Source organism: Gadus chalcogrammus, chromosome 12 (assembly GCF_026213295.1).
Source record: "Gadus chalcogrammus isolate NIFS_2021 chromosome 12, NIFS_Gcha_1.0, whole genome shotgun sequence".
Classification (NCBI taxonomy): domain Eukaryota; kingdom Metazoa; phylum Chordata; class Actinopteri; order Gadiformes; family Gadidae; genus Gadus; species Gadus chalcogrammus.
The window spans coordinates 11,589,533-11,599,532 of NC_079423.1; the positions used below are offsets into that span (position 1 = coordinate 11,589,533).

At 44.2% G+C, this 10,000-nt stretch overlaps 15 non-coding genes across 15 annotated transcripts; all 15 read left to right on the forward strand.

Moving 5' to 3' along the window:
- Positions 1-594: 594 nt before the first annotated feature.
- On the forward strand, positions 595-714 carry LOC130394880 (5S ribosomal RNA). The gene has a single exon (XR_008897996.1). It is a non-coding gene; the product is annotated as a 5S ribosomal RNA (ribosomal RNA).
- A 528-nt stretch (positions 715-1,242) lies between these two features.
- On the forward strand, positions 1,243-1,361 carry LOC130400299 (5S ribosomal RNA). Its single transcript, XR_008902773.1, has one exon. It is a non-coding gene; the product is annotated as a 5S ribosomal RNA (ribosomal RNA).
- A 527-nt stretch (positions 1,362-1,888) lies between these two features.
- LOC130400206 (5S ribosomal RNA) lies at positions 1,889-2,007 on the forward strand. Its single transcript, XR_008902682.1, has one exon. It is a non-coding gene; the product is annotated as a 5S ribosomal RNA (ribosomal RNA).
- Positions 2,008-2,537: 530 nt separating this feature from the next.
- On the forward strand, positions 2,538-2,656 carry LOC130396422 (5S ribosomal RNA). Its single transcript, XR_008899062.1, has one exon. It is a non-coding gene; the product is annotated as a 5S ribosomal RNA (ribosomal RNA).
- A 529-nt stretch (positions 2,657-3,185) lies between these two features.
- LOC130401062 (5S ribosomal RNA) lies at positions 3,186-3,305 on the forward strand. Its single transcript, XR_008903524.1, has one exon. It is a non-coding gene; the product is annotated as a 5S ribosomal RNA (ribosomal RNA).
- Positions 3,306-3,834: 529 nt separating this feature from the next.
- On the forward strand, positions 3,835-3,953 carry LOC130399912 (5S ribosomal RNA). The gene has a single exon (XR_008902405.1). It is a non-coding gene; the product is annotated as a 5S ribosomal RNA (ribosomal RNA).
- A 529-nt stretch (positions 3,954-4,482) lies between these two features.
- LOC130400064 (5S ribosomal RNA) lies at positions 4,483-4,601 on the forward strand. Its single transcript, XR_008902548.1, has one exon. It is a non-coding gene; the product is annotated as a 5S ribosomal RNA (ribosomal RNA).
- Positions 4,602-5,130: 529 nt separating this feature from the next.
- LOC130396434 (5S ribosomal RNA) lies at positions 5,131-5,249 on the forward strand. Its single transcript, XR_008899073.1, has one exon. It is a non-coding gene; the product is annotated as a 5S ribosomal RNA (ribosomal RNA).
- Positions 5,250-5,778: 529 nt separating this feature from the next.
- On the forward strand, positions 5,779-5,897 carry LOC130394525 (5S ribosomal RNA). Its single transcript, XR_008897675.1, has one exon. It is a non-coding gene; the product is annotated as a 5S ribosomal RNA (ribosomal RNA).
- A 529-nt stretch (positions 5,898-6,426) lies between these two features.
- Positions 6,427-6,545, forward strand: LOC130400309 (5S ribosomal RNA). Its single transcript, XR_008902785.1, has one exon. It is a non-coding gene; the product is annotated as a 5S ribosomal RNA (ribosomal RNA).
- A 528-nt stretch (positions 6,546-7,073) lies between these two features.
- Positions 7,074-7,192, forward strand: LOC130396446 (5S ribosomal RNA). Its single transcript, XR_008899084.1, has one exon. It is a non-coding gene; the product is annotated as a 5S ribosomal RNA (ribosomal RNA).
- A 529-nt stretch (positions 7,193-7,721) lies between these two features.
- On the forward strand, positions 7,722-7,840 carry LOC130400310 (5S ribosomal RNA). Its single transcript, XR_008902786.1, has one exon. It is a non-coding gene; the product is annotated as a 5S ribosomal RNA (ribosomal RNA).
- Positions 7,841-8,369: 529 nt separating this feature from the next.
- On the forward strand, positions 8,370-8,488 carry LOC130400861 (5S ribosomal RNA). The gene has a single exon (XR_008903331.1). It is a non-coding gene; the product is annotated as a 5S ribosomal RNA (ribosomal RNA).
- A 529-nt stretch (positions 8,489-9,017) lies between these two features.
- LOC130394568 (5S ribosomal RNA) lies at positions 9,018-9,136 on the forward strand. The gene has a single exon (XR_008897714.1). It is a non-coding gene; the product is annotated as a 5S ribosomal RNA (ribosomal RNA).
- Positions 9,137-9,665: 529 nt separating this feature from the next.
- On the forward strand, positions 9,666-9,784 carry LOC130395622 (5S ribosomal RNA). Its single transcript, XR_008898660.1, has one exon. It is a non-coding gene; the product is annotated as a 5S ribosomal RNA (ribosomal RNA).
- Positions 9,785-10,000: the final 216 nt, after the last annotated feature.

The following is a 10,000-nucleotide window of genomic DNA, read 5'->3' on the forward strand; positions in this document are numbered from 1 at the left end:
AGCAGGGGTCGGGCCTGGTTAGTACTTGGAAGGGAGACCGCCTGGGAATACCAGGTGCTGTAAGCTTTTTCTTTTTCAACTCGAGCTCATTGACTCCGTGGCCTACCGTGGCGTACCGTGACCTGATGTTTACTGCCAACCGCTTTGGAGGATTTAAGCAACATACAAAAACTGACAACGTCTCTCAAACTATTTTTGTGAAACATGAGGACAATATAGTGATACTGCCAGCAGGGAGCACCAGAGAGCTGAACCGACAGTTGTACATTTCTTAAACTTTCACCAACACAAACACGCACGCTCACTTCAGATCATGGGAGGACGTCAAAAAATCACCACCCATTCTCTGACACTTTAACCGTTAACCTTGGTTCAAACATTTAACATCACACGCACACGCAGTGTATTTCAGATAATTAATGAATTCAGATGTCACAATGATCGTTTACATGGATAAGGAGTCCTACTGAATCAATTACTGCCGTTTATATCTAACTAATGATTGTTTTTGTAAAAGTGTAATGTCGAGCCTCAGCAGCTTTCTCACTCCTTATGTGCTACTGTATAAAACCTGGTTTTGCGCCTGCACTAATTGCTTACGGCCATTCCACCCTGAACACGCCTGATCTCGTCTGATCTCGGAAGCTAAGCAGGGTCGGGCCTGGTTAGTACTTGGATGGGAGACCGTCCTGGGAATACCAGGTGCTGTAAGCTTTTTCTTTTTCAACTCGAGCTCATTGCCTCCGTGGCCTACCGTGGCGTACCGTGACCTGATGTTTACTGCCAACCGCTTTGGAGGATTTAAGCAACATACAAAAACTGACAACGTCTCTCAAAACTATTTTGTGAAACATGAGGACAGTATAGTGATACTGCCAGCAGGGAGCACCAGAGAGCTGAAACGACAGTTGTACATTTCTTAAACTTTCACCAACACAAACACGCACGCTCACTTCAGATCATGGGAGGACGTCAAAAAATCACCACCCATTCTCTGACACTTTAACCGTTAACCTTGGCTCAAACATTTAACATCACACGCACACGCAGTGTATTTCAGATAATTAATGAATTCAGATGTCACAATGATCGTTTACATGGATAAGGAGTCCTACTGAATCAATTACTGCCGTTTATATCTAACTAATGATTGTTTTTGTAAAAGTGTAACGTCGAGCCTCAGCAGCTTTCACACTCCTTATGTGCTACTGTATAAAACCTGGTTTTGCGCCTGCACTAATTGCTTACGGCCATACCACCCTGAACACGCCCGATCTCGTCTGTTCTCGGAAGCTAAGCAGGGTCGGGCCTGGTTAGTACTTGGATGGGAGACCGCCTGGGAATACCAGGTGCTGTAAGCTTTTTCTTTTTCAACTCGAGCTCATTGACTCCGTGGCCTACCGTGGCGTACCGTGACCTGATGTTTACTGCCAACCGCTTTGGAGGATTTAAGCAACATACAAAAACTGACAACGTCTCTCAAAACTATTTTGTGAAACATGAGGACAGTATAGTGATACTGCCAGCAGGGAGCACCAGAGAGCTGAACCGACAGTTGTACATTTCTTAAACTTTCACCAACACAAACACGCACGCTCACTTCAGATCATGGGAGGACGTCAAAAAATCACCACCCATTCTCTGACACTTTAACCGTTAACCTTGGTTCAAACATTTAACATCACACGCACACGCAGTGTATTTCAGATAATTAATGAATTCATGATGTCACAATGATCGTTACATGGATAAGGAGTCCTACTGAATCAATTACTGCCGTTTATATCTAACTAATGATTGTTTTTGTAAAAGTGTAACGTCAAGCCTCAGCAGCTTTCTCACTCCTTATCTGCTACTGTATAAAACCTGGTTTGCGCCTGTACTAATTGCTTACGGCCATACCACCCTGAACACGCCCGATCTCATCTGATTTCGGAAGCTAAGCAGGGTCGGGCCTGGTTAGTACTTGGATGGGAGACCGCCTGGGAATACCCGGTGCTGTAAGCTTTTTCTTTTTCAACTCGAGCTCATTGCCTCCGTGGCCTACCGTGGCGTACCGTGACCTGATGTTTACTGCCAACCGCTTTGGAGGATTTAAGCAACATACAAAAACTGACAACGTCTCTCAAAACTATTTTTGTGAAACATGAGGACAGTATAGTGATACTGCCAGCAGGGAGCACCAGAGAGCTGAAACGACAGTTGTACATTTCTTAAACTTTCACCAACACAAACACGCACGCTCACTTCAGATCATGGGAGGACGTCAACAAATAACCACCCATTCATCTGACACTTTAACCGTTAACCTTGGTTCAAACATTTAACATCACACGCACACGCAGTGTATTTCAGATAATTAATGAATTCAGATGTCACAATGATCGTTTACATGGATAAGGAGTCCTACTGAATCAATTACTGCCGTTTATATCTAACTAATGATTGTTTTTGTAAAAGTGTAACGTCAAGCCTCAGCAGCTTTCTCACTCATTATGTGCTACTGTATAAAACCTGGTTTTGCGCCTACACTAATTGCTTACGGCCATACCACCCTGAACACGCCCGATCTCGTCTGATCTCGGAAGCTAAGCAGGGTCGGGCCTGGTTAGTACTTGGATGGGAGACCTCCTGGGAATACCAGGTGCTGTAAGCTTTTTCTTTTTCAACTCGAGCTCATTGCCTCCGTGGCCTACCGTGGCGTACCGTGACCTGATGTTTACTGCCAACCGCTTTGGAGGATTTAAGCAACATACAAAAACTGACAACCACTCTCAAAACTATTTTTGTGAAACATGAGGACAGTATAGTGATACTGCCAGCAGGGAGCACCAGAGAGCTGAAACGACAGTTGTACATTTCTTAAACTTTCACCAACACAAACACGCACGCTCACTTCAGATCATGGGAGGACGTCAAAAAATCACCACCCATTCTCTGACACTTTAACCGTTAACCTTGGCTCAAACATTTAACATCACACGCACACGCAGTGTATTTCAGATAATTAATGAATTCAGATGTCACAATGATCGTTTACATGGATAAGGAGTCCTACTGAATCAATTACTGCCGTTTATATCTAACTAATGATTGTTTTTGTAAAAGTGTAACGTCGAGCCTCAGCAGCTTTCACACTCCTTATGTGCTACTGTATAAAACCTGGTTTTGCGCCTGCACTAATTGCTTACGGCCATACCACCCTGAACACGCCCGATCTCGTCTGATTCTCGGAAGCTAAGCAGGGTCGGGCCTGGTTAGTACTTGGATGGGAGACCGCCTGGGAATACCAGGTGCTGTAAGCTTTTTCTTTTTCAACTCGAGCTCATTGACTCCGTGGCCTACCGTGGCGTACCGTGACCTGATGTTTACTGCCAACCGCTTTGGAGGATTTAAGCAACATACAAAAACTGACAACGTCTCTCAAAACTATTTTTGTGAAACATGAGGACAGTATAGTGATACTGCCAGCAGGGAGCACCAGAGAGCTGAACCGACAGTTGTACATTTCTTAAACTTTCACCAACACAAACACGCACGCTCACTTCAGATCATGGGAGGACGTCAAAAAATCACCACCCATTCTCTGACACTTTAACCGTTAACCTTGGTTCAAACATTTAACATCACACGCACACGCAGTGTATTTCAGATAATTAATGAATTCTGATGTCACAATGATCGTTTACATGGATAAGGAGTCCTACTGAATCAATTACTGCCGTTTATATCTAACTAATGATTGTTTTTGTAAAAGTGTAACGTCAAGCCTCAGCAGCTTTCTCACTCCTTATCTGCTACTGTATAAAACCTGGTTTTGCGCATGTACTAATTGCTTACGGCCATACCACCCTGAACACGCCCGATCTCATCTGATTTCGGAAGCTAAGCAGGGTCGGGCCTGGTTAGTACTTGGATGGGAGACCGCCTGGGAATACCAGGTGCTGTAAGCTTTTTCTTTTTCAACTCGAGCTCATTGCCTCCGTGGCCTACCGTGGCGTACCGTGACCTGATGTTTACTGCCAACCGCTTTGGAGGATTTAAGCAACATACAAAAACTGACAACGTCTCTCAAAACTATTTTTGTGAAACATGAGGACAGTATAGTGATACTGCCAGCAGGGAGCACCAGAGAGCTGAAACGACAGTTGTACATTTCTTAAACTTTCACCAACACAAACACGCACGCTCACTTCAGATCATGGGAGGACGTCAACAAATCACCACCCATTCACTGACACTTTAACCGTTAACCTTGGTTCAAACATTTAACATCACACGCACACGCAGTGTATTTCAGATAATTAATGAATTCTGATGTCACAATGATCGTTTACATGGATAAGGAGTCCTACTGAATCAATTACTGCCGTTTATATCTAACTAATGATTGTTTTTGTAAAAGTGTAACGTCAAGCCTCAGCAGCTTTCTCACTCATTATGTGCTACTGTATAAAACCTGGTTTTGCGCCGACACTAATTGCTTACGGCCATACCACCCTGAACACGCCCGATCTCGTCTGATCTCGGAAGCTAAGCAGGGTCGGGCCTGGGTAGTACTTGGAAGGGAGACCGCCTGGGAATACCAGGTGCTGTAAGCATTTTCTTTTTCAACTCGAGCTCATTGACTCCGTGGCCTACCGTGGCGTACCGTGACCTGATGTTTACTGCCAACCGCTTTGGAGGATTTAAGCAACATACAAAAACTGAAAACGTCTCTCAAAACTATTTTTGTGAAACATGAGGACAGTATAGTGATACTGCCAGCAGGGAGCACCAGAGAGCTGAAACGACAGTTGTACATTTCTTAAACTTTCACCAACACAAACACGCACGCTCACTTCAGATCATGGGAGGACGTCAACAAATCACCACCCATTCACTGACACTTTAACCGTTAACCTTGGTTCAAACATTTAACATCACACGCACACGCAGTGTATTTCAGATAATTAATGAATTCAGATGTCACAATGATCGTTTACATGGATAAGGAGTCCTACTGAATCAATTACTGCCGTTTATATCTAACTAATGATTGTTTTTGTAAAAGTGTAACGTCAAGCCTCAGCAGCTTTCTCACTCATTATGTGCTACTGTATAAAACCTGGTTTTGCGCCTACACTAATTGCTTACGGCCATACCACCCTGAACACGCCCGATCTCGTCTGATCTCGGAAGCTAAGCAGGGTCGGGCCTGGTTAGTACTTGGATGGGAGACCTCCTGGGAATACCAGGTGCTGTAAGCTTTTTCTTTTTCAACTCGAGCTCATTGCCTCCGTGGCCTACCGTGGCGTACCGTGACCTGATGTTTACTGCCAACCGCTTTGGAGGATTTAAGCAACATACAAAAACTGACAACCACTCTCAAAACTATTTTTGTGAAACATGAGGACAGTATAGTGATACTGCCAGCAGGGAGCACCAGAGAGCTGAAACGACAGTTGTACATTTCTTAAACTTTCACCAACACAAACACGCACGCTCACTTCAGATCATGGGAGGACGTCAAAAAATCACCACCCATTCTCTGACACTTTAACCGTTAACCTTGGCTCAAACATTTAACATCACACGCACACGCAGTGTATTTCAGATAATTAATGAATTCAGATGTCACAATGATCGTTTACATGGATAAGGAGTCCTACTGAATCAATTACTGCCGTTTATATCTAACTAATGATTGTTTTTGTAAAAGTGTAACGTCGAGCCTCAGCAGCTTTCACACTCCTTATGTGCTACTGTATAAAACCTGGTTTTGCGCCTGCACTAATTGCTTACGGCCATACCACCCTGAACACGCCCAATCTCGTCTGTTCTCGGAAGCTAAGCAGGGTCGGGCCTGGTTAGTACTTGGATGGGAGACCGCCTGGGAATACCAGGTGCTGTAAGCTTTTTCTTTTTCAACTCGAGCTCATTGACTCCGTGGCCTACCGTGGCGTACCGTGACCTGATGTTTACTGCCAACCGCTTTGGAGGATTTAAGCAACATACAAAAACTGACAACCACTCTCAAAACTATTTTTGTGAAACATGAGGACAGTATAGTGATACTGCCAGCAGGGAGCACCAGAGAGCTGAAACGACAGTTGTACATTTCTTAAACTTTCACCAACACAAACACGCACGCTCACTTCAGATCATGGGAGGACGTCAAAAAATCACCACCCATTCTCTGACACTTTAACCGTTAACCTTGGTTCAAACATTTAACATCACACGCACACGCAGTGTATTTCAGATAATTAATGAATTCAGATGTCACAATGATCGTTTACATGGATAAGGAGTCCTACTGAATCAATTACTGCCGTTTATATCTAACTAATGATTGTTTTTGTAAAAGTGTAACGTCAAGCCTCAGCAGCTTTCTCACTCATTATGTGCTACTGTATAAAACCTGGTTTTGCGCCTACACTAATTGCTTACGGCCATACCACCCTGAACACGCCCGATCTCGTCTGATCTCGGAAGCTAAGCAGGGTCGGGCCTGGTTAGTACTTGGAAGGGAGACCGCCTGGGAATACCAGGTGCTGTAAGCATTTTCTTTTTCAACTCGAGCTCATTGACTCCGTGGCCTACCGTGGCGTACCGTGACCTGATGTTTACTGCCAACCGCTTTGGAGGATTTAAGCAACATACAAAAACTGACAACCACTCTCAAAACTATTTTTGTGAAACATGAGGACAGTATAGTGATACTGCAAGCAGGGAGCACCAGAGAGCTGAAACGACAGTTGTACATTTCTTAAACTTTCACCAACACAAACACGCACGCTCACTTCAGATCATGGGAGGACGTCAACAAATCACCACCCATTCTCTGACACTTTAACCGTTAACCTTGGTTCAAACATTTAACATCACACGCACACGCAGTGTATTTCAGATAATTAATGAATTCAGATGTCACAATGATCGTTTACATGGATAAGGAGTCCTACTGAATCAATTACTGCCGTTTATATCTAACTAATGATTGTTTTTGTAAAGTGTAACGTCAAGCCTCAGCAGCTTTCTCACTCATTATGTGCTACTGTATAAAACCTGGTTTTGCGCCGACACTAATTGCTTACGGCCATACCACCCTGAACACGCCCGATCTCGTCTGATCTCGGAAGCTAAGCAGGGTCGGGCCTGGTTAGTACTTGGATGGGAGACCTCCTGGGAATACCAGGTGCTGTAAGCTTTTTCTTTTTCAACTCGAGCTCATTGCCTCCGTGGCCTACCGTGGCGTACCGTGACCTGATGTTTACTGCCAACCGCTTTGGAGGATTTAAGCAACATACAAAAACTGACAACCACTCTCAAAACTATTTTTGTGAAACATGAGGACAGTATAGTGATACTGCCAGCAGGGAGCACCAGAGAGCTGAAACGACAGTTGTATATTTCTTAAACTTTCACCAACACAAACACGCACGCTCACTTCAGATCATGGGAGGACGTCAAAAAATCACCACCCATTCTCTGACACTTTAACCGTTAACCTTGGTTCAAACATTTAACATCACACGCACGCGCAGTGTATTTCAGATAATTAATGAATTCAGATGTCACAATGATCGTTTACATGGATAAGGAGTCCTACTGAATCAATTACTGCCGTTTATATCTAACTAATGATTGTTTTTGTAAAAGTGTAACGTCAAGCCTCAGCAGCTTTCTCACTCCTTATGTGCTACTGTATAAAACCTGGTTTTGCGCCTGCACTAATTGCTTACGGCCATACCACCCTGAACACGCCCGATCTCGTCTGATCTCGGAAGCTAAGCAGGGTCGGGCCTGGTTAGTACTTGGAAGGGAGACCGCCTGGGAATACCAGGTGCTGTAAGCATTTTCTTTTTCAACTCGAGCTCATTGACTCCGTGGCCTACCGTGGCGTACCGTGACCTGATGTTTACTGCCAACCGCTTTGGAGGATTTAAGCAACATACAAAAACTGACAACGTCTCTCAAAACTATTTTTGTGAAACATGAGGACAATATAGTGATACTGCCAGCAGGGAGCACCAGAGAGCTGAACCGACAGTTGTACATTTCTTAAACTTTCACCAACACAAACACGCACGCTCACTTCAGCTCATGGGAGGACGTCAAAAAATCACCACCCATTCTCTGACACTTTAACCGTTAACCTTGGTTCAAACATTTAACATCACACGCACACGCAGTGTATTTCAGATAATTAATGAATTCAGATGTCACAATGATCGTTTACATGGATAAGGAGTCCTACTGAATCAATTACTGCCGTTTATATCTAACTAATGATTGTTTTTGTAAAAGTGTAATGTCGAGCCTCAGCAGCTTTCTCACTCCTTATGTGCTACTGTATAAAACCTGGTTTTGCGCCTACATTAATTGCTTACGGCCATACCACCCTGAACACGCCCGATCTCGTCTGATCTCGGAAGCTAAGCAGGGTCGGGCCTGGTTAGTGCTTGGATGGGAGACCGCCTGGGAATACCCGGTGCTGTAAGCTTTTTCTTTTTCAACTCGAGCTCATTGCCTCCGTGGCCTACCGTGGCGTACCGTGACCTGATGTTTACTGCCAACCGCTTTGGAGGATTTAAGCAACATACAAAAACTGACAACGTCTCTCAAAACTATTTTTGTGAAACATGAGGACAGTATAGTGATACTGCCAGCAGGGAGCACCAGAGAGCTGGAACGACAGTTGTACATTTCTTAAACTTTCACCAACACAAACACGCACGCTCACTTCAGATCATGGGAGGACGTCAAAAAATCACCACCCATTCTCTGACACTTTAACCGTTAACCTTGGTTCAAACATTTAACATCACACGCACACGCAGTGTATTTCAGATAATTAATGAATTCAGATGTCACAATGATCGTTTACATGGATAAGGAGTCCTACTGAATCAATTACTGCCGTTTATATCTAACTAATGATTGTTTTTGTAAAAGTGTAACGTCGAGCCTCAGCAGCTTTCACACTCCTTATGTGCTACTGTATAAAACCTGGTTTTGCGCCTGCACTAATTGCTTACGGCCATACCACCCTGAACACGCCCGATCTCGTCTGATCTCGGAAGCTAAGCTGGGTCGGGCCTGGTTAGCACTTGGATGGGAGACCGCCTGGGAATACCAGGTGCTGTAAGCTTTTTCTTTTTCAACTCGAGCTCATTGACTCCGTGGCTTACCGTGGCGTACCGTGACCTGATGTTTACTGCCAACCGCTTTGGAGGATTTAAGCAACATACAAAAACTGACAACGTCTCTCAAAACTATTTTTGTGAAACATGAGGACAGTATAGTGATACTGCCAGCAGTGAGCACCAGAGAGCTGAACCGACAGTTGTACATTTCTTAAACTTTCACCAACACAAACACGCACGCTCACTTCCGATCATGGGAGGACGTCAACAAATCACCACCCATTCTCTGACACTTTAACCGTTAACCTTGGTTCAAACATTTAACATCACACGCACACGCAGTGTATTTCAGATAATTAATGAATTCAGATGTCACAATGATCGTTTACATGGATAAGGAGTCCTACTGAATCAATTACTGCCGTTTATATCTAACTAATGATTGTTTTTGTAAAAGTGTAATGTCGAGCCTCAGCAGCTTTCTCACTCCTTATGTGCTACTGTATAAAACCTGGTTTTGCGCCTGCACTAATTGCTTACGGCCATACCACCCTGAACACGCCCGATCTCGTCTGATCTGGGAAGCTTAGCAGGGTCGGGCCTGGTTAGTACTTGGATGGGAGATCGCCTGGGAATACCAGGTGCTGTAAGCTTTTTCTTTTTCAACTCGAGCTCATTGACTCCGTGGCGTACCGTGGCGTACCGTGACCTGATGTTTACTGCCAACCGCTTTGGAGGATTTAAGCAACATACAAAAACTGACAACGTCTCTCAAAACTATTTTTGTGAAACATGAGGACAATATAGTGATACTGCCAGCAGGGAGCACCAGAGAGCTGAACCGACAGTTGTACATTTCTTAAACTTTC